Consider the following 26,409-nt stretch of genomic DNA (forward strand, 5'->3'; position numbering starts at 1 on the left):
AATGAAGACAGTGGTGTCTTTATTGTGGCCCATTAACTCGGATGGTCATGCGGAGATCGCTGCACTATGTGCCACTGTAATATATAACGATGGGACGATGCACTGTTGAAAAATCCCCGGTTAAGTAGAATCACGTGAACTACTCGCATCAGATCTGAGACTGATACTGCAGTTTGCCGTCATGCTGTGCCTCGTCTCCTCGTGGATCCCAGCTGGATCTCTTCCCCTCTGTCACTTTCAACATTTTCCTGACATATACATAGAACTGTAACACAAATTGGCAAAGGCTTTCATTTTCTTGCGGAAAAAAAAAAGTTGAATTCGGAAAATGTTTCTCGGCGTTAGGTATTCCTGTGGACCCTGAACTGTACTTCCCCCCCCCCTGCTCCCACCGTTTGCTTCACATCCTCCAATAATGTCTCTGACCCTGAGCGATCGCACTGTCCACTGTGGCTACTGCTTGTGGTTTGCTTAGGGAATGGAAAGCCATCGGCCCGTTTTTTTCTTAAACTTTATTATTATAGCCCCGTTATTCCTCCCTCAGCCTGATTTCCCAGAGGAAATGAAATGAAAAAGCAATTGGTTCTCCTTTTTATTACTGTCATCTTTGTTTTCTGTCCCAGAGAGTAAGATTGCCTGATCTCAGAGAGTTGCACTTTTACCTCCCCTCCACCCCCTCCACCCCCCACACACATACACTCACACAAACACACACACACACACTACCGCTCTCATCTGAAATCACACAAGGATGAAAAACAATAACAGGGAAAAGAACAATCAGCATCATAAAAAAAAAAAGTGACCTGTCAAAAGGAGCGTGTCTAAAAGCCGAGGGCCTGCCAGCACGCCGATACCCACCAGTTGTTTATGACAGTCTGGCGGTGGCCTTCGCTGTCTGCCAACTCCCGCAGTCCAGGAAAAGATGTTTGAGAGGAGATTAGGATCACAGACAGTGGGAGGGAGAGGGGGGTGGGGGAGGGGGAGGCAGAGGTAGAGGGGATGGGAAGATGGGTGGAAGGTGAGAGAGAGATGGATGGCTGCCAAAAAGCGTGGGCGTTAAAGGGCGGAGGTGGAGGGGAGCCGGAATGAGGCGGACTCCACTGAGGTTCCTTCTGACCCCGAAGAGGCTTGATGATGGGCGGGGGGGGGGGATCAGACTCCTCATGCACAGCACCTCAAATCATTTATTCATCGGCTTCATTAGGAGGGAATTACAAGGCTGCTTAAGGACCCCCAGGTCACTCGCTGTTCTCCGTCATCACTGTTCTTAATGAAAGCCTCCGGTGTGTCATAACTGTCAGCTGTTTATGGGTTGGTGATGTTGTGGATTTTGAGGAACAATTACTGTCATCTAAAAGGACAACTTTGCAACATTTTGTTTTAACTTGGGTCACATTACGCTGTTAAGTTGTTGCGTCACTTCACAGTCTCCACGGTGCCGCTAATCAAATGTAATGACACAGGCTGATTTATTCTAATTTTGCATCATTTTTCAAACGGTGAGACGGTCACCTTCTTTTAGCGCCAGTGTCAGTCTCCACAGTTTCTCCTCATGCCTATCTCATCAAACTTCCGCCGGCAGACGGTACAACACAACAGTGATTGTCCCCTGGACCTTCACACGTGTAATTATAACCGAGGAAGATAATTAAGGAGGCGAAGACGAAGACAGATCTTGTCATTTAGCGAATAATGCCGTCCAATCTACTCATTTGTGCTCTACTGCCGGAATTATCAGCTGACATGTCGGCGCAATCAGCCCCTTGCTCGGTTCGAAAGCCATGACTGTCAACACGCAAACCCCTAATCTATTTAGGATCCACGAGTTATTGACATCTAAATATGCATGGAGCGAAGAGTAGGAGTCATGTTGCTGTTATCGCTCCGAAATCTCGCCTCCTGCTCGACAATCGAGGAAATATTTGATTAAATGATTTTTTTTGTCCCGTTACATTTGTTTTCCACTTCCTTAGGATATCAATGTAGAGTTAGTTTATTATGTGGTTAAAAAAATTAAAATAAATATGTTGTATGCTGTTAAGCAGAGTGTCACCTGGCCAGTGGAGGAAGCTGCAGTGGGGATGATGAAAATGAATCCGTGTGGTAAAACGGGGATTAGAAAAACGTGTCTTCAAAATCCTTTTATAATGTCGATGTCATCCAGGCAAAAAGAAAAAATTGCGGTTTTCCAAAATGTGTCACAGCGGTGCTTGGAGCTAAATGCCAACACTCACATGGAAGAATGCTCACATTGACGATGCTGAGATGTTCAGTTTACCATGGCAACAATCTTAGTTGAGCCTGTTAGCATGCCATCAGTTGTTTTTTTAACAGTTAACACAGAGTACAGCTGAGGCTTTTGGGATTTGGGCCATAAATCAAAGTGATCGACAAATTAAATGGCGGTGCTAGATGAAAAGTTACGGGATCGCCACTGTTATTACAGTTCATCCTGAAGGCGGAACAGACGATATTTCACTGAGAACCACAAATGACAATCTCCTGGTGGTGATAGAGACCAAGTCAGGGGGGTGGGGGGGGGGGGGTCACCAAAGTGAACGGGCTACATCATCGAGGAATCATGAATATCTGTACAAAATCTCTTACATCCGGTATTTGTCTAGATATATGAATCCAAGTGAGTTGACTGATCCACAGACATGAATCTCATTAGCATGGCTAAAAAGATAATAAACAAACAAACTAAAACAAGTACCATATCGATCCAAGATGTTCTATACAGAATCATTGGCAGAACTCAAAATATGTCAGTGGGGCTGTTGAATGCTTACTTTCTCTTGAGTGCAAAAACTAAGGCTAAATAGGACTGGCAGGAAGAAGCAGTAATGTGTGGCCAGAAGCACAGACGTGGAGGCTGGCAGTGGAGAAAGAGATCCAGAGATTGAGAGTCTATAGAGTCGAGGCGCAGCGACCCGGCGATGCATTCTGTTCACTCGGCTGTAAAAACGAATGAATATATAAATAGAAATGTTTTTGATGCATTCAATGGTAAGGTCAGGGATTGAATTTGTTATGATTTTTTTTATTTGGGTCTGAGATTTAAATATTGAACACATACACACGATCCCCCGTCTCCCTCGCCGTCTCTCCTTAAAGACGCGTGATGTCACTTCCTCAGCTCTCCCTGCGCTCTGACCACGGACTGGAGGCCGGTGCTCAGGCTCAGCTCTTTCACAATTAACCAGCACCTTCAATATCTATATACCAGTATGAGTATTTATATTATGACTTGTTTGTTTGCGTGTGAACCTGATGTGTGATTATTACAGGTGTGAATCTTCCCTGGCGTCACGATTCAATTACCATTCACCGGTTTGAAATGAGGAGTTATTCTTCGAGCATCTTAACGTATCAGACCCTCGATGTTCTACATTATTTCACATGGCTTCATATATTTGATGGATGTAACACAAGCAGCCAGACTAACCGAACCCTTTGAATTTAAGAAAAAACAGTCTGATTTAAAAAGCTGCAACTTTTCAACAGTGCTATCTGCGCCAGCCTCCTCAGGAAATAAATATTACAAAAACAAAACGTAAATCCTTCCTCGTTACAATCTACGAAAATGAGCAATCACAGCAGCTGATATTGGTAACGAGAGCAACAAGTTAGACTGCCGTGTGCCGTCTCTCTGCGCAAAAGGAGTGTGTGTGTGTGTGTGTGTGTGTGTGAGTGTGAGTGTGTGCGTGTACTAAAGCTCCACTATCAGTGAAACACAGTAAACTAGAACGGGCACTCGGTAGAGCGCATACCTTCGCATATCACAAGATTGGGCATTGCATTATGAACATTTTGGCATTGGTTGCATGCCAATTGGATAAAAATGATGGTAGAAAGAAGATTTTGACCTTTTCATGACCTTGACCTTTGACCCGATCGATCCCAAAATCTAATCAAATGGTCCCCGGATAATAACCAATCATCCCACCAAATTTCATGCGATTCGGTTTAATACTTTTTTAGTTATGCGAGTAACACGCATACAAATAAATATTTTTCAGAGTGTTTGGGGTTCTTCGGCTGAGCAAGGTGCCCCCTTCTTGTCGAAGAATACAGCGTTTGGAACTTTGCTGCTGACGGACACAAACACGGCAAATTCACGACTTCTTGCCAAGAGCGGCCTTCAATCCCCACTCAATTATTTACCGACGGAAAATATTGCCTGCCACCTTGTTTTAATGGTGGCTGTTTGCGAGATGCTCCGGCAGTCTGGTTTTTGATTTAAAAGGATCGGATTGTTTTTCTGCAACTTGGACATTGAACAAGTGGCCGCACAGTGTGAGTTAATGCCCTGCTCAAGAACACGGGGGCATAACAGATCGCTGCTGATGGCCAAAGGAGAGCGCAGAGACTCTACGCGTGACCTTCGGGTTTTCACAGTCGGGTCTCGGTAACTCTGCACTGGGTTTTTCTTTTCGGCATGTCTTTGCATAATAAGCTTTTCACACTGGTCCTAGTGGGGTCCATACCTGGTCTCATTTCTCTGTCTCACCCTCCCTAACACACTCCCTCCCTCCTTTGTCCTACTTAGCCAGTTACTGCAAAATCACTTATCTTCACCTTGCTTCCTCTGTCTCCTGCTAATACACATTAGCCGCCAGCAGCCATATGTAATAGGGCTGTGCCTGCCCCTGCTGGTGTAATGGCTTCTCTGACACTTCTCCCATTAAATGTGGTCAGGCAGCGCTGCACAGGAACCCTCCGCACACTCTAAAATATTGTTATATAACTACCATAAACAAGCCGGCCAGTGTCAGCAGCGGCTTTGGGAATAGCGGCCGGACTATTTGGGGTTTTCTTTTGGTTTGCTGTACGTTTCCTTTTTTCCCCCATCGCGTTTATTTCTTAAGCTATTTTCCGTTATCTCCCCTCCTTCTTTAAACTTTCCGGCCTTGGGCAGTAAACCTTTTTACCGAAAACAGTACATATGGCTACATTATGAAGCTCATCCGATTACGATGTGACTAAGTGGACATGTCTGCTATATCTAATGGGCCTGTTTGTAATCTCCCATATCTCCACAGTACCACCACATACAGTAGCCAGATAGCATCGGCTGCTCCTTCCTCCCTGTGTGGTGAAACCCAGGCCAAGTCCCAGATAACGTGATCATCGGCGGCATCCTGAACTGTTACTGTGACAAACGAGAGCCCTGATCCCGCCCGATAAGCGACGTATTCATTTGTTTAATTAAAACGGCTCGTCTCATCGTGGTGAGGGGTCATTTCAGAGAATGTTAGAATTAAAGCAGGTAATTAAGTAAAGCTCCAGATAAGAAAAACCCCACAGAGGTTGCCGCTTCAGCCAGGAGAGAAGGCAAACTTAATCTATCCCCTTGCAATCCCACAAGGTCGTTCGCTTTATTAAAGTCTGATGCCGCTCACCACTGCCCACCAGCCAAACATGATGAAATATTTTATATACCGGTTGGGGAGGAGGCGAGGAGGGGGGAAAGAAGCGAGGGAAACAAGAGGTGTGACTCCAGCGGCTAACAGCACAGGGTAAAAGTCTATTATACCACTACTGCACAAAATAAGCCAATTAAAGACGGCTTGTTATCTTGTCTATGGGAACAGGAGAAGAACGTGTACGGCAACGAGCACCTTGACAAAGATATTTGTTTGGCCAATGGAGTGTGGCGTTAATTATCACAAGCTGATTAAAGGCACCGAGCGGGAATGGATGTCGTTCGTCTTGCCAGCCATAGACTACGGCAGCCAGCCAGGGTCATTATTTTAAGGGCCCTTCTTTGCTATTTTTAGATCTGGGGCTAGTTTCCTTAAATGTTCCTCAGCATGCAGGTGTGCTCTTTCTTCGTGTAAATCACAAGATGTCCTGTGGTAGAAAAGTGAGAATGACTGAATGCACGATATTTTGTCAGGATGGATATTATTATTTAATTATTTTTGACGAATTTATCTAGAGAGCTTATTTATGTAAAGTCAAAGCACCCGCACTCAAATACATGCATGAATACATGTGTATAATTACAAATTTGAAAAGAATACTCCATACACACAATACTCTATGATTCTGATGAATGTGTTTTTGAGAGTAATCTGAAAAGTTTATGGAAGAGCATCATTAGCATAAAATAAATATGTTCATGCAATACTTCTTTCGGGGCGGGGGGATATAATATAGTTAGAGAAATCATAAATTCTGTTTTTTATTTTGTACAGTACATATAAACTGAATATTTAAGGAAAAAATAGTCCAACATCTCTGCTCTGTATTTGTGTGCTCTAGTAGTCTGATAGCCGTTCCTCTCTTAATCCTTTTTATATTGTCCGACTCCCACATGAACGTGCATCTCCCTCTTTCACACACACACACACACACACACACACACACACACACACACACACAAACACACACATCCAACAAGCCCTCTCAAGGCCAGGAAAACATATATGCCCATTTTCCTATTTGATTGGGTGTCAGCGTGGGGAGGAAGGGGGACAGGTGTGATGCATAAAATGACCCTGCAACTCCATCACACGCACGACAGCTTTATGGTGAGGAGGTGTTTCAATCACACAACTGCCCTGGAAGGCATCAATCAGTACACACATGCAAGCACACACACACACACACACACACACACACACGTATTATGAACACACCAGTACATGTTAACGTATTCTCATCATGATGGTAGGAAAAGGGCAGCAGAGCAGGTGTAGTATAAGTTCAAACTTTGCCTCAGGCAAAAAATAATAAACTTATACTCAGATATGGGATTTTATTTTAACTTTTTACTTGATTAATTATTGTAGCGGGGTCCTGAGGCTTCACATATTAATGAACATTTGCCATGTACGCGTACACAATATAAAAAGAATATATATATATATATAGAGAGAGAGAGAGAGAGAATAAATTAGACTCTTAGCAGATTCTGTCCTCCCATAATCTCGTGATCATCTTCACCCAAAGTGGAGACTCTTTCTGTCGATGCCCCTGCGTCGCGTTGTCATACTTTCTGTTCACCATTATGTTGAACTCTCGCTCCCATTTCTCTTGTCCCATCTGTTTCCTCAGCTATCATGTGTCCTCCCATCCTCTGGTTCCTCAGCTTTCTTCTTCCGGTGTCACCTCATCTCCACTACGAAATGCATTCTGGGATATTTGGCACCTCCGATGTATCCCCGGTAAAATGGGCGGATCAAGTCACATCCGGGCATTTCTGACCGTGCTTAGCTCGATGTGGACTTCAGAATTGTAACAGTACTCTGGCTGCAATTTATGACGTTTAACAAGTCCACGAGAACACAAGTACAGACAAGAATACATTTTTAGCACCGATACTTCACTAAAGAGAGAGATAAATATACCATTATCGTATTTAGGGTATTGTATTGAACTCTGGTATCGGATATCATGATATTTATGGCAGGTATCTATAGAAGTTATAATTTTAGGATCGTGACAACCAGGCAGAGGAAGGAACATAATCATGGAACAGAATCACGGAACAGGCTCACGGAACAGAATCATGGCACAGACTCAAAGCTCAGCAGAGCAAACAAGTCAAAAAAAGGAAGTTGTTTCATGAATGACTTTAACCATATTATGACAATGTAAAGTTGTTATTACTATTATTAGGGCCCGATCACTGAATTATTCAGAGGACCTTTTTTCTTTAAATTGTCGATTTGCGGTCAGAACAAACAAAGACCATAGTTATAAAAGCTTTGAGGTGTCATCAAACAACGTGGATGTGCTTTGGCGACAAACAAAAACAAGTCACCTGCACGCAACAGTGTGTACTTTAATGCATTTTTAGGGTTATCATCATGAAGGAAAGTCGAGGGTTTCATAATGTAAGACGAGTTCTCATTGTCCTTCATAAGCAAAAGGAAGAAAGTGGCTCTTTTCTCTCTGGATGCAGAGAAGACCTTCAATAGGATTGAATGCACTCATGTTTTGAAGAGAATCATGTCAACCATAAAGCTGAGGCACTAACACACGAGGTGGTGTGAGCCCTTTAATATCACAAGAGGCTGTCCTCAAAGCTCACCTCCATCACCGCTTCTCTTTGTTCTATAGAACCATTAGCAATAGCAATTAGAGCTAACAGGCAAATGCAGGGGATTTAAATTGGTAACAGAGAGCACAGCATCGCTGTCTCCGACGATGCAATTTGCGACGGGAAGATTGAAGTGTCCACATCTTTATTGTTGCTATTTGGCAGCACAGTTGAGATCTATAATCTGCAATTTCTCTATTGAAGATCCTCCGTCACGGATGCATACAGAGTCATGGTCCGTTTGGATACTTTTGCATTTGTATCGAAGAGTGCATACTGCCCACCCTATAGTGCTAAATATGCGTAATGCATGGTATGGAGTCAATATATGTGTGCATATATACAACTCCTTGTCACAATTTAGCATAATTAGGGAACATTTGATTAGATTAATCTTATGTTATCCCCAGTGGGGAAACTCATTTGCCAACAAAAACTCCTACAGACAATAATAAACTCCTACAGACAACAATAGACACATACAGACAACAATAGACACACTCCAAAGTGCACAACAGACAACAACACATTACAAATAATAAATAATGTTTTAGTAAACCATGAAAGTTGGATGCTGGGTTCCTGCTATTGGCAAAGACAGGTCAAAGTCAAATATTTTACGATTATTAAAAAACTAATGTATATATTATATATGTATTCATACATATAAAAGAAATGCTTATCATGTTATTTATAAGAGAGATTCTTTTAAAAATAAGTAATATATATATATTATTATATACTTGTTTTTTTTAAATCTCTTTAAAAAGAAATATATATATATGTATTACTTATTTTTAAAATAATCTCTCTTATATATAACATGATAAGCATTTCTTTAAATTCCTGCAGTTGAGGAGTTCAGCCATTGGTAAGTGCCTCACTTTCATCCTTAGAATAAATTAGTACAAAGTCATGGTTTGATTTCATTAATATACAACTTGGCTCTGGTTGTAATGAGACCTCATTATCCAAACTTGATGGATGCTATGGAGGGCAGATTTAAAGAACATTTCAAATCATAATTTAGAACAAAGACATGTAAGCCCTGTCAAATGTGATAAATATAACAGGTTTATATTCCTGACTTGTTTTCAATATAACAATGCTCAAGGAACACTCTCTTCACTTGGGACTGTCACAAAACTCTGGAGGCAGGCGATCAATAAAATCATGATAATTTTGTGAATGTTCCATTAGACTCTCGGATGATATTGCTCCACTTGTATCCAACAGATTGTTGTAAATGAAAGATAATTAATATATATTGATTTTGCCCTATTGCAGTCAAATCGAATGATAGCCTTTAACTGAGAGAGAACTGTTGCAGCTACAACTGGTGCCTGGACAAAGGATCCTGTGCAGTGACTCAGAGAGCAATATGCAATAAAAAAATAGTTTCCTGATTTTATTAAATGTGGCCATATGAGAGCTTCTACTGGAGGAAAAGTCCAGAAAGGATACTTAGAGATTTAAAGTTGTGTTAGACCCCAAAATGGATGCAACGGTGTAACTTTTTTCTTCATCTATCTTTACTTGAGTCCCATTGAATTGTATTATTCATATTGTCCTAAATTGTACATGTGTGTGTGTTTGTGTATTATTGCACAATAATAATGATCTTGGTAAAGACACTACTTGTATATCATTAATCTGTCTTTAGCTGTTATTCTAAACAGTTTATTCATTGGGGATCATTTGTTTTTGCTGTGTAGACATTTAAATATCAAGTCCAGCTGTTCAGGATTTTATATTATTCACATTTGTATTCATTGTAAACCGTCTTTGCATTTACCAACTTTAAAGCATTTCACTTCTAACTAGTTTAGCACAGAAAATCCACAGCAACAATATCTAAAGAAATGGAAACAACTTTACTGAGATGGACGTGTTAGGAGCGGCTGTCAGGGGTCAGACTATTAATAGCGTCGATGTAACGAAGCAAATCAGTTGGATGTATGTGCAGCATAATGTGGAACATCTGTGTGGTCCAGTGAGTATAAGCATGGCTTGTACTCCGGTGTTCTATTGTCCTTGAGCAGGAGACCATGAATCCCCACCAGCCTTCTTCTGCAGGTGATGTCTCCAGGCACTTAAAAAACATTTCTTTCACCTTGGGGCAGATATGCAAAAATAAATACATATTTGAATACACCGACCCTCCTGAATTGACCCCAACCCCCGGATGCTATAATGCTTTTCCTGGAGCCATGTGTGTCTGACGGGGCAAAGTAGAGCACTGGGTGCAGGAAGATCACCTCGCTGTGCGGCTGCATGCGGGGGGGGGGGGACACGCCTCGACGGCTTCCTTTCAGCCACTGCAATAAAAACACAAGTGCGGAGAGAAGCCGCTCGTGTGAGAGGAAACCGAGATGGAGACTGAAATGGGAGGGGGGTGTTGGCATCCTACTTGCATGTGAGAGTGTGTTTGTGTTGGTGTTGTGAGGGGTTAAATGAAAGTCAGTGTGCACACATGGGGCATCATAAGCAGACATTAAAAAATGAGAGTGGAGAGGCTGTACAGCCATTTTCCCTGAGGGAACAGCGACAAGCAGGCGTACGCACCTTTGGTGATAATCGCTTTGTGTGTGTGCAAGTGTGTGTGCAAGTGTGTGTGTGTGTAGGTGTGTGTGTCAGTGTGAGAGCAAAACAAAAACTGGGGAAGAAACGTAACAAATGCAGGTTTTAGGCTTGTTGAGGGTTGGATGTGTGTGTGTGTGTTTGTGTGAGTGTGCATGTGTGAGACGGACCATATTCATATTAGCCCTTACCATTTCTCAGAAGCACCCATTTGATTAACACAATAACCTATTTCTGAGGAATCTCATCTTCAAAGAGTTCCAACCTAATAAACTGCCACCTTCAATAGTTTCAATACTGAAATGAGTCTTGAATGAATGATGTGGTTAAACACGAGTTGGTTTATTTATTTATGGTCCGTTCAGAGACGCCTACGTGAAGGATATTTATATTTATGTTGGTGGAAAAGTCGACTCGAGTACAGCCACCGAGGTCAGTAATTGCTTACAATATTTCACTTTTATTCTATAGTTGGGAGTCTTCTAGCTCTGCACAGAATATGACATTTAGAGTGACACTTCAATACGAAGTAGCACAAGTCAGAAGGATCACATCACTGCTCAGTTAACAGAATGGAACTGTGTTGTACTTCAAACACCTGGAGACAAACAAACCAAACGTTTGCTTGCTTTTTATTTGTACCCCCATCTATTCTACAGCTTGGCCATACCATAATATGTCGTGGTCTTACAGATCTTTTAAAAAGAAGACAAAATAAATAGTTGTTGTTTTGAAGGAGGTTTGCTCTCTTGCCCTTGACAGGAAATAAAACGTAGGCAGCCAACAACTATACTTTTCCCAAACACGCACACACCTACACACACACACACACACATAGTAAGTGCAGTGCACGGCACAACTCTGTCGGCTGTGTTCTGAAAGTAGCACGTCAGCAGCGTAGCACCACAGCTGTAGTGCTCCGTCAGTGTCGGCATGGATCTGTTCTGCTGCGTGCTCACACACATCTTGACAGTTCCCACGGCTCAAATCCCAGCGTATAAATGTGTGTGTACGCTGGATGACAACAGACTTCCCATGACATTAAAGGTAGTGAGTGCACACACACACAAGCAGCAATGTCTTCGAGGTCCTTTAGGGTTTTTAAAGATTATATGTGGGAGCATTCTCTATTCATATATAACATTTGTTTATGTATTAATGTCAGTCGGGGCTACAGTAACGCATTTATTTGTATAAATAGAATGTTTTGTTCTGTGGTCATCTTGGCCCGACACTGGAGCTTTGGTCCTTTTATGTTTTTCATTCGTAAACCTAGTAGCCTCAGTGTTTGTCGTAATCGTGTTTATTTGTGCTGCTGTTCGGGTGATTTCTTTACAAAATGTGGCCAAATTCCCATTTCAGGTTTCTCTGAAGTGCTCTGAGTGGTTAAAAAAAAAAAAAATATATATATTCTTTTTTTTTTTTAAAGAGATTCATTTTAAAATAGGTAAATAATTATATAATATATATATATATATATATATATATATTACTAATTTTTAAAAGAATCACTCTTATATAACATGATAAGCATTTCTTTAAATATATATATGTGTATATCAGCAAAATATCACGCAACAGAGCAACCTAATAATCTCATCACATTGCTCACATTATACATTGTCAAAGATCTGCAATTAGTTGTCATCAATCCACTGAAATGTTTTCCCAGAGGAGTTGTGCACGAGTATCTTTAGTTATCGCGTTATAAGGATGAGAAAACCCATCAACCTTCGGAATTACTACGATCAAGCTTTTAAATGAATCCAAGCTGCCGTAAGGGTGAGGCCAGTTCCAGCTGCTCCCCCGTCACGTGATCACAAATACAGCTCCTCTCCGCACGCTGTGGGTGTGTGCTTGATTGGCACTTCTCTCTTCGTGTAGTTGCACCTGTTACAGCGGAACAATGTTCAGCTTTTTGTGGTACTTAGGAGAGTTTCAGAACTCCACGTTGAATCTGTATGAAAGAGAAGCATTACCGCACTAACCTCGAAGAGCACGCTTGTTGCACCCAGCGGGGACGTAGCGGTGCAGTGAAGGTTGTGGGCAATGCAAGCAGCACCGATGGCATTATGAGCGGTGTGATTGACAGCTGTGTCCCAAATGCCCCCCACCCAAAAAAAACAACATAAATTTCTCGATGTCATGAAGTATGAAATGTGGAACTGCTCCAGAGACAATGAATTGAGAAAGATGTTTTTCGATGACACTGAGGGCGCCCAGGGGAACGTCGGCTTTGTATCAGGACATCCTTTATAGCAGAACTGAGACCGCTGCAAGAGAATGAAGCTCATTTGGGTCTCAGACAGAAAACAAACATTCTGAATCCATCAAGTCACTTAACCATTCACTGTCTATGGAGCAGCTCCAGACTTTTTACTTGATGGCATCACACGTTTGGGACTTGAAATATTCATTGAACTTTCCTATGCCAGGGAAATATCATATTGGAATTCAGTTTTCTTTTCCCAACAACAAACACAGCTCACAGAGAAAATAGATTCACTATCTCCTGAGTTAAAAAACAGCAACATGTATGACATGAACGCTGATAACATTAGCCATTTCAAAGACATATTGTGCTATCTATAAATGAATCTCTGAAGCCTGCGTGTCTTTTGAATATCTCGCGAATCGTTCATCCGATCTACTTCAGACTTGACGGGTTTATTGTTGGGGACCCAACGACATCCAGTGTCGTATTTGGTGAACGTGACACTTTTCAACACGGATAAATTTTGAATAAACGAGAGATTGGCGCTCTGTGTAGCAGTGTGGGCGGGGCTTCAGGGCTCTGAGGACCGAGTACGTCGTCCACATCGGGCCTGCTGCACATACTGTGTAACATTACAGCCCAACGCTCAGCAGGACGAGGGGCCAACGAGCAGGCATTGCAAATGGCCACCCCCTCCTGACAGCGCTGCTAGCACCAATACCAGGAGCTGAACTATCGGACAGACACGCTCTAGTATATCATTTGTACACCTGAAATATATGTGATTGTCCACCCAGTTGTAGTCTGTAGTAGTTCAGTCACTCAACAATAAAGGCCTCAGTATTATTATAGCCAGTGGTCCATGCACTTGGACATCACAGTCGTACTCCCCAGTCCAGGAATAACTTGTATCCCTCTAGTTCTTATCTCAGTCCAAACAGCGCTTTCCTGACAAGTGATATTTGACTCGGTGAGAAACAAAGGGCGATAGAGAGAGACAGAGGATGTAGGAAGAACAAGAAATAAGAGAGTCTGCAGCGGCGTGTGGAACACTGCCAATCATTTTGTCTGATAGAATAATCAGCATGCTCTCGACAGGAGAGGGGAACATTGACATTCACGCACAAAAACATGGCAAGCATAGACAATTATCCGCGGGGTTTGTTTTTCTCTCCGTGCCAACCATTTGCATACCGTCCCCACGAGGAGATGCTTTTGATGTAGTTAACCGATTCTGGTCAGTGTGATATGATGTGAATGTGTCTTATTAGCGCGCGGCATGTGCGGATAGGAAAAAGGTCAAAATGTTTCTTTGTTCCCATAGCTCCTTTTCCTCAATTAAGGCTAATCACCAGAGCCCAACATTGATCCAGCCTCACAGCTTTTCTCATGCTTGGATTCTGATGATCTCTATTGTGTGTGTGTGTGTGTGTGCATATTGATGTGAGTACGAGTGTATGTGTGAAACAGGGAGAGAGCAAGTGTAGCAACACGGACAGGGACGGGCAGGATCTTGTCCATACATGTGCCAGCGTGAACACGTGTGTAAATGTAAGTGCCATTCTGTGATCTCCAGCACGTCGAATGATTTACCTCTCTGGTGTAATGGAGCAATTTCTCTCCTTTTTTTCCTTCTCTCTATTCCCCATCTCGCATTTTCCTCCTCTTTCAATCTGCAGTAAAATATTCTCCCGTTTAGCTCTATGACAAGTTATCTGTCACTCAGTACAGCGAGGGACAGCATCTTCTGACGGACAGGGCCCTGTGTGTGTATGTGTGAGTGTGAGTGAGAGTGAGAGTGAGAGAGTGAGAGAGTGAGAGAGTGAGAGAGAGAGTGAGAGAGAGAGTGAGAGAGAGAGAGTGAGTGAGTGAGAGAGAGAGAGAGAGAGAGACCACTGTCATTGTTTGTTTTTTTAATTTATGAAGAACACACAAGGTGCGGTTTGCATGATCGACTACTTTTACAAGTTAGCAGAAATTATTTTATGAACAACATATTTATCTTCTGTCAGATGGTGGACCTCATAACCTCATATTGACGAAAAGATTGACATCTATTGCCCTGTGCTAACACATTCTCCTCCCAAGAGCAGTCAGACTCTTTCTTTCTAACCTTTGAGTCTCAAGAGTTGTTTTTACTTGTGTATCCATGCCAGATATTGAATTTTGTAGAATATAGTGAGAGAAAATATATTTTTTTGTGCAGACACTGGAGCCTTGAGTTATGTGCTCCCCATTAAATAATCACCATATCCTGTTCTCTTAAGATGAAATGTTATGATAGAAAATCGCAGGGCTGTCGGTGACATTGTGTCTTCATTCAAATCAAAGATGACAAGCACAAGTTTCCCGGCACACGATGACTAAAATTCACTCTTCACTGATTCTGCTGCTACAGAGGAAAATATATGTTTTGATATCATCTTTAGAAATGTACTTACAGTACATTTGCATCATAGTTTACAATTTCTTTTGCAACTTATTCCTTTAATTTTGGTATACTGGGTTATTTAAAAGCAGCATCCATGCCCAGGCATCCATTTCATATTTAGCAAACAACATGAAAACATACTAGATTGAAATGTAAAGCAGTGGTGATAGCATCGAATATAAAGTATTCCAATAAATACTACAAGTGTACAACAATCTACATTTTTTATTTTATTTTTAAAACATAAAAAGATTAAAAAATGCATGCAAACTAGTGAGTCTTAATAAGTAATACGTTGTGTGTATAAGTAGCTTCATATGTCAATACTTCATGAAACAGCTGTACACTAGTTTCTTTATCACCGTTACTCAAACAGGAGTAAATAGTGCATTTTTTGGGGACTATTTTATTCTGCGGATTAATACACGTTTGGTGATTGATTTAGTTTGAATTTAAGGCAGCAGATTGTTGTGTGTGGTGTATATTGACTTAAAATACACCACAGTGTGCATACTCATGTCGAACGATGTCCAGCCCTGAGTGGTGTGGCTCGTTTGAATAGCTGCTGGACAACAATGGAGCTCTTTGGTACAGAGGAATAATGAACAACATATCAGACATCAGCTACACACGCAATACTGGTGAGTAAGATCTCTTCGTAGTTGGTTTTGGTCTTTCCACGTGATTTGTGGACAGTAAAAAAAAAATCATATCCTCAGCCAGCAAGGTGTTCATGTTTTATCCTTTCCATATATGTTTATGGCCTTCCAAAATATCAAATAATAATGTGTCAAGTGTGAACGGCATGCTCCTATCCTGCAGGCAAATGGCACTCCTGGTTTGCTTTTTTTATTATTCTCAATGGGTATTACTTTGTTTCAGGTCCAGGTTACTTTATTCGTACCCGTAGGAAGACGTGGTAATTTTCAAATGAAACTTTGAAAAACAAGCACTATATCAAAGTGCAGATTCCTGCTTGTTTTCTATATTTATATCGTCGGCGTTCAGCAGGCAGCTGTGTGCTGTGGTGGGAATAAGAGAGCCGTAGGTCTCGGAGGGCAGTGCAGCGCTGGATGCTGCAGCAGCCACAGGCTTTCTTCTGTAATAGCCTGTAATTCCTTCTGTCTCGCGTAAGCAACAACACGGCCTGACAGCACGCACACACTGACCGCCACACACATGCAGGGAGTGAGCGGGGAAAAGGCTTTCATCAAAGGGTCACATGTGGCGGAGGTCCCCCTTGTGTTGCAGACGTGTATCAATATACATACAATGCATTGACCTGTGCCTTTACACACCTGTTCGTAGTGATGAAGAGAAAACAATTTAGACAAAGGTCAGAAAAGGTCAGTGGTTACAGTGATCCAGGTGTGTGTTTGTCGACCAACCTTTTTTAGGCAACATGTGGCCCTCATCGCCCGCCAACACAAGCTATGCCTACCATCGGGCGCAATAAAGTGTCCGTGTGTGCGTCGGTGTGTGTGAGTGTTTGGTGGGGAGTCGGAAGGTACAGGTGTCAGACTCTCCCCCTCCAGCCCCGTGGCGACCGGAGAAGTTAATTGGCAGCATCTGGCTGTCTGAGAGCCCAAGCGCCCAGCCACCCACCCCGCCCTGTTCCTTCTCCTCCCTCCTCCTCCTCCTCCTCCTCCTCCTCCCCTTCCTGTGGGTGCTGCTACCCCTGGCACGCACATGGAGACACCAGTCTGGCTGCAAGCTGTGAACTTGGAGTGTGTGTGTGTGTGTGTGTGTGTGTGTGATATACCGGGGAGTATGGAGGCAGACAGGGCACCCATGCCCCCAGCTGCCACCACTGTGCCAAGGGAAATGCGAGCAGACAGGCTGGCATCTTAGTGCCAAGGCCAGCAGGGCCCTCAGGGAGGATGGAGAGGGAGAGGGGGATACTGAGCCATGGAGGGAAGGGAGGGAGAGAGAGAGAGAGAGAGATAGAGAGTGCAATTCTACTGATGCTGTGACAGTCACAACATGGGGTTTGCATGCTGATCACTCAATAGGCGGTTGTGTTGTGGCGTCGGCTCCGTGGCCTCAAAGTAACCTCTTGTGCCAGGCCATCGACCAAAAATGTATCAGTCACGGTGTAATTTTGATACCCACTCATCCATGAAGGGAAAACAAACGGCTCACAACTTGAATTGATATTTCTCATACATTCTCACATTTTTCTGATTAATAAATTAGCACCTGATAACCTCATCATTAGACTAACCATTGAAGGAAATAACTGATTATTCTTCTCGCTTTAGGAAAAGGAAAGGTCATTTAGCTTCAGATTGAATATCTTCTCAATCAATGTGTAGACCATACATGTGGTTCAAGAACTACACTACCTCGCATAGCAACTAAACACAGTAGTACTCATAATACTAGTGATATTATCAGTAGTAATAGCATGATTTACTTTTCATAATCAATATAAATTAGTTGGCATATTGCCTTTTTCACATTACCAGCAGAGATACATACAGGAGACATGTGGAGTGACCATGCGCAACATGATTCATAGTCGAGGACGTTGCAGTTACATATCGTATGTTCTAATTGTATGTTTGGAACATAAGTCAAATCCTAAAAAAATATTCTGTTGAGACATCATTAGCACACACATAATTAATTCATTTGAGCCAACAAAAACGTGTTATACGCCCAATAAAATAAACTATTCACAGTTGCTACTATCCACACAGGCACACATTAGTTACCACTGTTAGCACGATGGGAAGGAGACAGCTGCTCACACACAGACACAAGGAGCTTCTTGCTTTGTGGTCAGTGTAACTCTTTCCTCCATTTCATGTCGACACGTCTCTACTCTCCTCTAACATCCTCCTTTGCAAGTTGGTTGAGGCCATATCTACTGTCCGTTTACTTGTTTGTAAAGTCCATGAAGTCATACGACCACCGAGGATGTTAGCTCCTAATACCTTGTTTATGGTCAACACCGTCATTCCTCAACGTGATGCTCGCAGTTTCAAACTGTTGTGAAAAGGTTGTACTTTGGGTTGCTTAGGCAACACAACTACTTGGTCAGCTTGAGGAAAGGATCACACAACACACCAGTAATATTACCAGTGTGTGTGTGTATATATATATATATATATATATATATATATATATATAGCACATTAGGAGGAGGTTCAGAAAGGACTTTTCATAATCAATATTATGTTGCCATATGTTGACCGTTAACCCCATCTCACAATACATCTGAGTGTGGGTGGTAATAAGTGTCTTGTTATTTTATATCATACCATGTTTTCTTTCCTGCTGTTATGATCAGAGGACATAAACAGCAGCTTCACAAATGAGTATCTATGTTGTTTAGGTATAAAATATTGTGGATCCTAATATGACAGACCTTTGTGATACACACATTTATTCCATTCTTTTTAACGGGCCTAAGTTAGTTAAATAAACCATTATTACAAAATCCGCAACACTGAGTGTGACGAAAGGATAATTCATTATTTATTGTCCTCATCATTGCATTATTCAAACTGTTGGTTATTTTAGCACAGCTGCACATTGATCTGATCAGTGTAATGGACTGGAGAAGGTGAGCTCATCCCTATGTGGAATTTAATAAAAAGTGATTTCAGAATGTATCATGTGCGTTGCATCGCTTCCACTGAGAGAATGATCTCATCGCTCTGTGTGACCCTATTCCTTACACACACTCACTCCTAAAACACACACACACGCACACACACAGATAAAGAGGATACAGCAGCAGTGATGCTTGATCTTCGATCACTCAACCCCCGTTACCGACTTCAATCGGTGTGCGAGTCACACGCAGTGAGATCAGAGTGTATTTTTTGCTCCGTGTCATATTCTTCAGTCATCTCGACAGCGATGACTTAATTTGCTAAAACGAATCATGTACTTGTGTAATTCAAACCAATCAGAGGACAGTAGTGGTTGTAACTTATTTCAGATTTGACACCTTCACCTTTTAAATGCTCTCAACATGGCGACGGCTCACAGCTTTCAGTGCTGACAGCAATAACAGTGCAAACTCGCACAGACGGAGCTAACGGTGTTCGCCTGATGGGGAACCGGAAGGGTGGGGGGGGGGGGGGGGTTCGCAGTACTCAGCGAGCCGGTGTGACACTAAACGCACTAAAGCATGTGCGCCCGCACAGCATTACTCCACTTTATGTGTACATACCAAATTGTTGTGTAGCGCCGCTATATTAATGTTCGAAATGTAGTTTATTTCACTTTTAGAAGAGAAACAAATGAACCTGGTCCGGCTGGTCGTTCCCTCTGCTGCGGTGGAGACCATCACTAATGGACTAATGGACTGGACTCTTAAATAGAGTTACATCCACTGTCACATGATCACTTCCCTACTGTGCAAACATATGCACATAGCAGTATATACCTTGGCAGAGGTGTGTGTGTGTGCGTGTTTGTGTGTGTGTGTTTGTGTGCGTGTGTGTGTGTTTGAGAAAGGAGAGCAGCGAAACCGTCTGTCTATAATTGTGTGATGCAGCATTTCCCAGAGTGCAACATTATACTCCCATCACATTATCTATGTGTGTGTGTGTGTCTACAAGTGTGTGTGCGCATGTGTGTGTGTGTGTGTGTGTGTGTGTGTGTGTGTCCATGAGTGTGGACTGGATAGACAGACTGGCGCCAGACAGTCCTAATAACAATGTTCCAGACCAGACATATGCACAGACAAAGACAAAAGCTAGTACTACGACTACTACACACACACACACATACGCAAACACACACACGCAAACACACAAACACACACAAACTCGGTCCTCTCCTCTTACTCCCACCAGCTTACACACACCACCCACTTGGGGCTTAACACTGACATCATCATTTTATTGGTGGTTGAGTGTGTGTGTGTGTGTGTGTGTGATATTGTTTTACTGTGGTTGCTTCTACTGTACCCCCCATTATCCCAGACGAATGTGCACCTGCCCTGTTGCCCCAATGGGGACCAGTGGCGCCACAGTGTCGAGGCCTCGGTGATCATCTGCTTCCTGCTAATTGCCCCGCCGCCCCTCAAGACGTGGGGGGGGCGAGACCCCTTTGGGATGTACGTGGGGCATGTTGTCACTTTTTTGGACTGTAGTTGAGGATTGATTGGTTCCATGAAACTAAACTGCCAGTTTGTCTCGGTGTCTCTTTTGAAACTAATTCAATTCAAATATATATTTATTCCATGTAATTATGAATTGTAGGTTTTATTATCAGATACACATGTATGCGTTTTCTTCTTTTCCAACCGAGCTTTTTTGTTCCGCAAGTTCTCCCCTCAGGAGAGAACACTCATGTTATTTTGCACCACAGTGTTTGTGTTGATTTTTATGTATCCGTTAAAGGCACAGCCCGCTCTTTGTCGCTGAACGTTCTCTACTTCTACCTGTGGACAGGTCCCCTCTCACTCAAAGCTGTGGCCCTCTACTGGTCCATCCAGGCACTGTAACACTTTACTTTATACATCTTTAATTCATTTATCTTCATAACACAAACTATATAAATGTCAAATTATTGAAACAGCAGTTGTGATTAAAACACTCTGGAAAGCTTCTTAAATCCAATACTCAGGAAATGATCAGGCACAAGGCCTAAAAGGACACACCAAAAACTGCACTGGAGAGTTAATGATGAGAGAATTCAAATAAGAGATGGGGGAAAAAAAGTAGATTCTTTATATATTTCCCTCATTGCCACTATCTCAGGCTATGTTAGAGCAGCTATAGTAAATCTTCCATTGCTTTCATCTCAGTGTGCCCCTCAGGGGTGATGAAAGTGTCCCATGTGAATGTATGAGTGCTGTACATCTCTCGCAGATTTAGAGTGGAACAGATTAGGAGTTTGAGTTAGAGGCGAACGCTGGAGCATGCAGTCACATTTATATCGCAGACATTTACATAAGAAAACTTGTGTGCGTCTAGATCGCCGACATGACAAAGACTGTTGAGGGTATTGGGTCAGAGGCAAAGAGTCCCGAGAGGATTCCTGGAACATTTCTTTTTTTAAATGGGAGAAAGTAAACAAAATTAAAAAAATAGAATTGCAGGCACGGAGTAGAATATGTGTGTCTATACTAGACAATAAATCAGTCTGAGAAGAAGAAGATGATGGGAGGAGAGGGGGACATGAAAAACAGATGAATTACTGGAAGAGATGAGTTTTTTCACGCGAGGACGTACAGCCACACACACACACACACACACACACACAGCCACTCCTTCTGTATTAAACATATCAGCAGACTAACTTGAGTTACTCCTATAAACAGTATCTGTGTTGTATTTGGATGAGAGTCCAGGAGTTATTACATTGATGTAAATAACTATTTTTTATGTCCACTGCATAGTGCTGCATCCGCTGTGGATGTGATCTGATATTGACCGACATGATTCAATCACCTTAAAATGTAATTTTGGTCTAAAAGCTGGTATTATGGTTTGTCTGCTATACTCACCTAGATATGTGAATAGCAGAGTAAATACGGAAGAGTTTTGCAATACCTCTAACAGGAAGCAGAGTAAAAGGCCACCCGATGAGAGTACACCTCCTGGGTGTTTTGATGTGAGAGCGTCTTCTTCTGTCATGTTTCAGCCTCATCAGAGGGCTGCTTCTGACCTTAGGAGGCCGCTAACGGCCTGTTGTCTCCACAGGTGTGCGGCTCTCAGCTCTCCTGTTACAGGAAAGTCCATAATTCACGAGTGTTATTGCTTCCTGCAAAACCGTACTGCTGCTGGCCAGAAGAACCCACCAGTGGCATCAATCCTGGCTATTTCCCATTATCGGCCGTGGTCGCGCATCTTAATCTAGACTCTACGCTCACACACACGCTGCAGCAGACAGTTTTGATTTCACCCGATATAAACGTTGAATGTTTGAATGTGCTCTTCAGCAAAGGTCAAATCCTAATCGACGACTTCCTCCTGCACACCGGCTGCTGTTTCTTCATCGGCCGTGTAAGTCAGCACCAATCCGAGGACACGTTCTCGTAAAGCCTGAGCCTAATGAATATACTGTACCACCACGTACAATATACAGCGGGCCAACCGAATTACAAAGCAAGCACAGGTTGCCTAGGAACAGTGTCCCCAGAAATCTTTGTTGCAACTTCATTTGCATCCCAAAATACGATAGATGGATGCTTCAAGAATACATATACAGACACACATGCACACTTCCTCACGCATGAATACACATAGCCACGCGTTTGACACTCCTCAAATGATTCTGGGTGCTTTTTTCTGCTTGACTTAATATGCAAAACAAGAACTCGGGCCGTGTTTAAAAAAAAAAAAAAAGACAATGAGTCCATCTAACATCTGGCATCAGTTTAGAGTGCCAAGAAATATTGCCTCTTCAATTACTGGCGCAGTAACACAGAGGGACTAAAGAAATATGTTATTCAATGTGAAATGTTTGCCAAACAGACTAAATATTTGCCTTAAATGAGCTGGCGGGGATTTGTGGATCTTGACAGTTGTTCAGGCATATTGGAGGACATGTAACCTTCCTAACAGTTGACAGCATCCATGTTTGACAAGCCAAAGAAGACAACAGTGAGATATAGAATAAAAGGGAGTAGTGTGTGTGTGTGTGTGCGCATGTGTTGGTGTGTGTGTGCGTCCAGGTCTGGTGAGCTTTGTCCTACATGTGTTCGCCTTTGTCGGGCAGAGTGCTCCGAGCTGCGGTGATTGGCGTGTCCTCTATGCTTGATTGATTTGAAAATAGAGACAAGATGTCGCCCGTATGAAAGCTACCAATTTATAAGCCTTCATCTCGAAACTTCAGAGGGACGGCGGCGCCATCAAAATCAGAGCGGGAGTTCGTAGCCACCGCTGGTTCAGAGGCAAAGTGACACCTCGCTAAAGGCTGCCTGCTAGCTCTGCGAAACCCTCTCGCTTTTTTCTCTCTCCCCGCGTCTCTCTTTTCTTCCGTTGTGTCCCATTCTCTCTGACTTTGTCGCTTTTGCTTGTCTCTTTCTCTATTTGTCAGCCATCCTCTGCCTTTGTATAGTGTTTCAGTCTCTCTCTCTATTTCTCTTTGCTCTGCTTCCTCCTCTTTCTTCTGTCGGGCTGCGATGAGACGCTCCGGCGGTTAACTCGTCCCACAGCTCGCTGTCAAAGGGATGACCTTGATGTCGCTCACACACGGGTTCAGTTTGCCTCTTCGTTTCAGCGTGCGGCTCTTTGCATATTCCTGTCGGTGTGCATGTTTCCGTGTCTCTGTAATCACTGAATTGTAAAAAAAAAAGAAGAAGAAGAAAAACATGTGCGAGCGTGTTATCATCTGAGCGGACGCTTCTCCATTTTCCTCCGTGATAATTCTGTTGGGAGCGACGGCGCTGTGCCTCGTCAAGAGATGGGCACAGGGAGGTACCATTTAGATAAAACAAATTGCCAGCTGCCGCGCAGGAGCAGCTCACGCCTAGATAAAAACCAAAGGGACCATTTGTATTACTATTAATGTGCTTGTTCTGAAGATTATGTGCATTTTTCATATTTGTCTACTTGCCTGTCGACTGAAGCAGACGCAGCCGTCCTCAGCCTGTCGTTCAGGCCTCCCAGGCCGTGTCACACGGCTATTTTCATTGGCTGTATAACTACAACGCTGTGACGGGGACAAGCAGCGGCAATTAAAATCAATCGCCGAGACTTTTTCCGTATCCGGCAAGGTCACACACACACTGCCCGGTAGAGAGAAAGAGAAGGAGGAACAGGGAGAAGTGGGATTGCATGGGTGGGCAGATTCAAACAGGGAGATATGTAAAGAGGTGAGGTGTCATCTTATTTTAATTAACCCGCACCTTGGAGGGCTGCCACCATAGTAATGCACCAGTGTGTGTGTGTGTGTGTGTGTGGGCTTGGTGTTTTATGTTATCCTTGTCTGTCCATTCTTAATTCAAACTGCTCCACTTCAAACCCATGTGGTCTTTATATGAATCATTTTCATGTTCCAACATTTGTGTCCCCCCCCCCCCCCCCAAGATTACATTTTTTTCTTCTTCTGCTTCTTTGTCCAGTTGTACAGGCTGTAAAACAAGGCTGGTAATCTGGCTCCAGTGGGAAGGCTGGGTGTGGCCCAGCTAGCCACTGGCTGCATTAGTATTCTGCTGATATAGCCACATGCAGATACATCCTCCTCTCTCCTCCTCTGCTCTGAAGGAATAATCAGCACTGCCTTTCTCTCCCTCCGTCCCCTCTGTCTGAGTGATTTAGCTTTTTGTTTTACGAGGTACCAGCAGGGACATCTTCAAGTATTTGAAAATGCATGCGAGTGTGTTCACTATGCATTTCTATGCGGGTCCGTCGCCACACCTGATGTATTTGGCTCCTGTGCAAACACATAAAACTCGTGTGTGTGTGTCTCCTTCCTGTCCTCCCTCGGCAGAGGTGAGTCACAGAGAGAAGTTCGCTCTGTCAGAGTTGGCGCAGCCTACAGTCTGTCCTGTTTGTTGATAATCAGGTCCTGTTCCTATCACAGCCCCGATAGCATCTTCATCTGATCTTGTTGCCAGTGACGCTCTCGCTCACCAACCATCACACAGCCGCTACGCTGCTAGCCGCCACCCCCTTTCCCGTATATCTCTATCAGGCCCAGATCTGCCATCGCCCTGCACTCTCATCTTCTCCTTATCTCCTTATTCCACCTTTCTCCCTGCTCCCAACACCCCGGAACACACCAGTCACTCATCGTCCTCATCTCCCTCCTTTTATCCTCCCCTCTCGGAGCGTCTGCAAGGCTCCCATGGCAGACGCTGTTGTTCCCCAATGCTCGGTCTTCTTCATGTAAACTGTCGAAGGCGGAGTCACTGAGCGACAGCCGAAGACGAAAGAGATCCGGAGAAAGAACACGGAAGGTGGGGAAAGCGGACGAGAGAGAAAAAAAAGGCAAATGCGGTACATTGCACGCATCCCGCCACCTGCCTCTGACCATGTGACAGCGGCGAGGGTTAAACGTGGGAGGAGAGGAAGACAACGACGGACGGGGCAAGAGTGTGGAGAGAAAACGCCTCGAGTAAGCAGAGAAGTTGTGTCGACTGCAGCAGCACTGTCCCGCACCCCATCGATCGGCCTCGAGGCGCTCGGATCACTCAGCTTTATTTCGCCCTGGGCCCAGCATGCAACATGCAGCACACAATTCAGCAAAGTACACGACTACAGCACACGACAGAGGAGACACAGACACCCGAGACATGCAGTGCATTACAAACAGGCTCAGCCAAACCAGAAACATGCCGGATGCAGATTAGGTGCTTAGCCGTTCTTCACTCAATATAATTGTTCTAAATTGCTCGCACACTTACACGACAACTTAGGACTTGAACCAAAAAGGAAACACGTTTTTTTTTTTGGGGTGCTTTTCACTTGGACTGCCATTCTAAATTAAACATGAAACACACCACGCATAGCACAATAGTGTCATTGTCATCATAATTAAAATATCACATTCAAGTGGGAACTGCTGCCTTTTAAAGTGGAAAGCTGAAACATTTTTATGCGAACAGATACAAACTGTGATCCAAAATTCTCCACTTGCACTTGAAAAGGTGAGCTCTCCTGAATCTGGAGATCAATGGATTGCCTCAAAGATTGACCCCGTGGGTTGATTATACATTGTGTATGTGTGGTCTTATCTATCTTTGTTGTTATTGTTTCTTTCTTACGGTTGTTATGTCTTTCAGTCTTGAATTACAACAAACACTTGCATAAAAAGTCCCGTTCATCAAACAAATCTAATTAATTCAGTCAATTTACCTTTTGTAGTGAGTTGACAATGTGTTACTGTTTGTCATTTAATTTTGTTGTTGTGCTGTTCATTTTCATTCTCAATCTGTCACTTTGTATTTGTTCTCCGTAGCTTTGCATTCAATCATAATTGGCAATTGTTCAAGCATCATTTATTGTCATTCTGCAACACGTGGTCGCACCGCAGAATGCAGTCCCATGCCACACAAGGAAAACATGAACAAAAAAATAACAAAAAAGTGCATTCCTGTCGTGCTTTTGGTGAATTTGCATAATGTCAACAGCAGCAACGGAACCGCCAGTGGATTCTGCGGGCAGATAAAGATTTGACATCAGGGCATCAGCGTCAGGCAGCTTTGACATTTCA

At 43.1% G+C, this 26,409-nt stretch overlaps 1 protein-coding gene across 2 annotated transcripts in view; it reads left to right on the forward strand.

The window, feature by feature from the left end:
• agbl4 (AGBL carboxypeptidase 4) overlaps positions 1-26,409 on the forward strand; it is a 267,416-nt gene that overhangs the window by 123,896 nt on the left and 117,111 nt on the right. The window lies entirely within an intron of this gene.

Source organism: Pseudoliparis swirei, chromosome 5, assembly GCF_029220125.1.
Source record: "Pseudoliparis swirei isolate HS2019 ecotype Mariana Trench chromosome 5, NWPU_hadal_v1, whole genome shotgun sequence".
Lineage (NCBI taxonomy): Eukaryota > Metazoa > Chordata > Actinopteri > Perciformes > Liparidae > Pseudoliparis > Pseudoliparis swirei.